General features: G+C 47.2%; 2 protein-coding genes across 2 annotated transcripts in view; both read left to right on the forward strand.

Moving 5' to 3' along the window:
• Positions 1-5000, forward strand: part of LOC310776432 (ankyrin repeat and SOCS box protein 12-like) — a gene marked incomplete at both ends in the record, with an annotated part of 37997 nt that overhangs the window by 32830 nt on the left and 167 nt on the right. The window lies entirely within an intron of this gene.
• Positions 1-5000, forward strand: part of serpini1 (serpin peptidase inhibitor, clade I (neuroserpin), member 1) — a 28927-nt gene that overhangs the window by 5551 nt on the left and 18376 nt on the right.

Here is a 5000-nt window from a genome sequence, read left to right on the forward strand (position 1 = left end):
CTGTCTGTCTGTCTGTCTGTCTGTCTGTCTGTCTGTCTGTCTGTCTGTCTGTCTGTCTGTCTGTCTGTCTGTCTGTCTAATTCTCTGTCTGTGTGTCTCTTTCCCTCTGGGTCAGTCTGTTAACAGGGATTAAGCAGGGGTTGACCTCTGTTTGCCCTCTGTGGAGTGCAGAGCATCCTGGGGACTCTCCAGCGGGCGGCAGCTTCCATAACACATTAGTTGATGTCTTAACGAGGCGTTTGAGCCTAGGTGCTGTGATACATGGCTGATACTGGAGGAGTTGATGTCTTAACGAGGCGTTTGAGCCTAGGTGCTGTGATACATGGCTGATGCTGGAGGAGTTGATGTCTTAACGAGGCGTTTGAGCCTAGGTGCTGTGATACATGGCTGATGCTGGAGGAGTTGATGTCTTAACGAGGCGTTTGAGCCTAGGTGCTGTGATACATGGCTGATGCTGGAGGAGTTGATGTCTTAACGAGGCGTTTGAGCCTAGGTGCTGTGATACATGGCTGATGCTGGAGGAGTTGATGGCTTAACGAGGCGTTTGAGCCTAGGTGCTGTGATACATGGCTGATACTGGAGGAGTTGATGCCTTAACGAGGCGTTTGAGCCTAGGTGCTGTGATACATGGCTGATGCTGGAGGAGTTGATGCCTTAACGAGGCGTTTGAGCCTAGGTGCTGTGATACATGGCTGATGCTGGAGGAGTTGATGCCTTAACGAGGCGTTTGAGCCTAGGTGCTGTGATACATGGCTGATGCTGGAGGAGTTGATGCCTTAACGAGGCGTTTGAGCCTAGGTGCTGTGATACATGGCTGATACTGGAGGAGTTGATGCCTTAACGAGGCGTTTGAGCCTAGGTGCTGTGATACATGGCTGATGCTGGAGGAGTTGATGCCTTAACGAGGCGTTTGAGCCTAGGTGCTGTGATACATGGCTGATGCTGGAGGAGTTGATGCCTTAACGAGGCGTTTGAGCCTAGGTGCTGTGATACATGGCTGATGCTGGAGGAGTTGATGCCTTAACGAGGCGTTTGAGCCTAGGTGCTGTGATACATGGCTGATACTGGAGGAGTTGATGCCTTAACGAGGCGTTTGAGCCTAGGTGCTGTGATACATGGCTGATACTGGAGGAGTTGATGCCTTAACGAGGCGTTTGAGCCTAGGTGCTGTGATACATGGCTGATGCTGGAGGAGTTGATGCCTTAACGAGGCGTTTGAGCCTAGGTGCTGTGATACATGGCTGATACTGGAGGAGTTGATGCCTTAACGAGGCGTTTGAGCCTAGGTGCTGTGATACATGGCTGATGCTGGAGGAGTTGATGTCTTAAGGAGGCGTTTGAGCCTAGGTGCTGTGATACATGGCTGATACTGGAGGAGTTGATGCCTTAACGAGGCGTTTGAGCCTAGGTGCTGTGATACATGGCTGATACTGGAGGAGTTGATGTCTTAACGAGGCGTTTGAGCCTAGGTGCTGTGATACATGGCTGATGCTGGAGGAGTTGATGCCTTAACGAGGCGTTTGAGCCTAGGTGCTGTGATACATGGCTGATGCTGGAGGAGTTGATGCCTTAACGAGACGTTTGAGCCTAGGTGCTGTGATACATGGCTGATGCTGGAGGAGTTGATGTCTTAACGAGGCGTTTGAGCCTAGGTGCTGTGATACATGGCTGATGCTGGAGGAGTTGATGTCTTAACGAGGCGTTTGAGCCTAGGTGCTGTGATACATGGCTGATGCTGGAGGAGTTGATGTATTAACGAGGCGTTTGAGCCTAGGTGCTGTGATACATGGCTGATGCTGGAGGAGTTGATGTCTTAACGAGACGTTTGAGCCTAGGTGCTGTGATACATGGCTGATGCTGGAGGAGTTGATGCCTTAACGAGGCGTTTGAGCCTAGGTGCTGTGATACATGGCTGATGCTGGAGGAGTTGATGTATTAACGAGGCGTTTGAGCCTAGGTGCTGTGATACATGGCTGATGCTGGAGGAGTTGATGTCTTAACGAGACGTTTGAGCCTAGGTGCTGTGATACATGGCTGATGCTGGAGGAGTTGATGCCTTAACGAGACGTTTGAGCCTAGGTGCTGTGATACATGGCTGATGCTGGAGGAGTTGATGTCTTAACGAGACGTTTGAGCCTAGGTGCTGTGATACATGGCTGATGCTGGAGGAGTTGATGTCTTAAGGAGGCGTTTGAGCCTAGGTGCTGTGATACATGGCTGATGCTGGAGGAGTTGATGTCTTAAGGAGGCGTTTGAGCCTAGGTGCTGTGATACATGGCTGATGCTGGAGGAGTTGATGTCTTAACGAGGCGTTTGAGCCTAGGTGCTGTGATACATGGCTGATGCTGGAGGAGTTGATGTCTTAACGAGGCGTTTGAGCCTAGGTGCTGTGATACATGGCTGATGCTGGAGGAGTTGATGTCTTAACGAGGCGTTTGAGCCTAGGTGCTGTGATACATGGCTGATGCTGGAGGAGTTGATGTCTTAACGAGACGTTTGAGCCTAGGTGCTGTGATACATGGCTGATGCTGGAGGAGTTGATGCCTTAACGAGACGTTTGAGCCTAGGTGCTGTGATACATGGCTGATGCTGGAGGAGTTGATGCCTTAACGAGGCGTTTGAGCCTAGGTGCTGTGATACATGGCTGATGCTGGAGGAGTTGATGCCTTAATGAGGCGTTTGAGCCTAGGTGCTGTGATACATGGCTGATGCTGGAGGAGTTGATGTCTTAACGAGGCGTTTGAGCCTAGGTGCTGTGATACATGGCTGATGCTGGAGGAGTTGGCCGATAGATGGGCAATTTGCTCTGCCGCTGGAGCAGCAATCATCTACAGGGACAGAATTAAAGTAGGTAACTAATGGAGCCCACCTACATTCAGTTTACCTGTGTGTGTGTGTGTGTGTGTGTGTGTGTGTGTGTGTGTGTGTGTGTGTGTGTGTGTGTGTGTGTGTGTGTGTGTGTGTGTGTGTGTGTGTGTGTGTGTGTGTGTGTGTGTGTGTGTGGTGCTGATGGACAGCTCCCTTTATCATTAAATTAAGAAGTGCTGTGAGAAAGCATTATTTGGCGGCCTATGGTCGAATGTGGGCCGCGAACATTTTTGAGATTTTGAAGTGACAACATGGACTCGGCCCACAGTGTGATAAAAAAAAAAAAAAAAAACGTTTTTAAAGTTTAAATATGATTCAAAAGAGCTCAACGGTCGCAGTGTGAGAACCAATCACATTCGAGAAGAGAACAGGCCAGCACACTCAATGTCCTTTCACAAATGTAATTCTCTTCTTCAGCGTTGACAACATGAAGAAGGCCTTTTGGCTGGAACGTCCGTTGCTGCTGTGTCCAGATGACAATTACATTTGTGAAAGGGCATTGAGTGTGCTGGCCTGTTCTCTTCTCTATTCAGTTTATTTTTGCCTTGCACCTAAGTTGTTTCGTTAGATTGAGTGTGCTCCTTTTGCTGAGTCTAACCAATCATATTCGGCATAAAGCTGAAGTTGGTGGTGTTCCTGATGTGTAATGTTAAAAAACTTGCTAAGACAGGTAGGCTCGGTTTGCTAGGCTAACTATCCCATCACATCCAAATAGCTTTAGCTACTCAGCTAGCTTGCTTTTAATCACAATCTCAAAATTACATTTTCCATATATTGATTGGATTTTGGCAAAATGAAGAAAATTAAGACAAATTACAGTAGTTCTCCACAAACAAACAATGTTAAACAAGCTGAGAATTTGCTCAGATGCAAGTCCGAGACGATACCAACAAGCGACGGCTTTAGATGGAGTAAAGCAAAGGACCCTGGTCCTGCTGGCTCTGCGTGCACATTGCACCATCAAAGCCATTACATACTCAATGCAGATAAGTGCTCACACTGACATTTACTCATATTGAAGCAGCGGTAATGTGCATCAGATTCTTTAAGCCTCAAAACGACCGGAGGAGCATATCAAGATATTTGACCCATGAAAGGTATAGAGCTTGAAACCAACCTTTCCAATAACTCCTTTGTGGGAGGCAGGCCTCTCCTGGGGGGCTCCAAACAGTTTCAGGGGAGGCTCAGTGAATGGAAGTAACAACATATTACAGTGCTTATTACAGTAGTTATCTAACATAGAATAGCCTAAATGTGTGTGATTTGCTTAAACAGATAGTTCAGAGATTTTGGAGACTTTTTGTGTTTTCCCACTTTCCCAGAGGCATAAACAAATAAATGCCTCCAGACAGACCTTTTTTATGTATTTGGTGTACTCTGAAGTGTGTGAAACAGCAATATCAGGATATTTTTTGGCTCAATTGTCTATGGGATCAAATAACATAATCATGATCCCATAGGCATCCAAGAATTTAGCGAAGAAACTAGTGAACTAAGGGGAGGCACCTTTTCCCAAGCTTTGGCTGAGGGGAGGCCCATAGTCCCAGACTTTGAAAACTCCTGCTCTACACTAACGTACACTTCAATACGCACAGTTTCAGCTTCACTTTTCTTTATGTTCCATCAAGTCGCTTGCGACCCTTGGTGACTCTATAGATTTCCATCCTCCGACTGTCTCTCTCCTGTGTAAGATGTTTCAGTCTTTCGGTCCTCTTCCGTCACTTCTTTTATGGTGTCAATCCATCTTGCTTTTGGTCTTCCTCTACCTCGACTTCCTTCAGTCTCTCCCAGCATAATATCTTTCTCCATCCTACCTCCTGATCTCAATATGTCCCAAATATCCAGGTTTCTGCTTCTGGATGATCGCTTCCAGAGACATTTGCTGGTTTTATTTGTTCAATCACTGACTTGTTGGTCCGTCTTGCTGTCCATGGTATTTTCAGGAGGACCCACAGCTCAAACGCATCTATCTTTTTCCTTTCCCCTTTCTGCACAGTCTAGGTTTTTGCTGCCATGTCACTACAGGAAACACCAGTGTTTTGACCAGTCTAACTTTTGTATTGGCAGATACATCTGGGTCTTTCCACACTCTGTTCAAACTGGTCAATGTTGTTCTTCCAATGCCCAGTCTT

This window comes from Poromitra crassiceps, assembly GCF_964638095.1.
Source record: "Poromitra crassiceps genome assembly, chromosome: 5".
In the NCBI taxonomy this organism is placed as follows: domain Eukaryota; kingdom Metazoa; phylum Chordata; class Actinopteri; order Beryciformes; family Melamphaidae; genus Poromitra; species Poromitra crassiceps.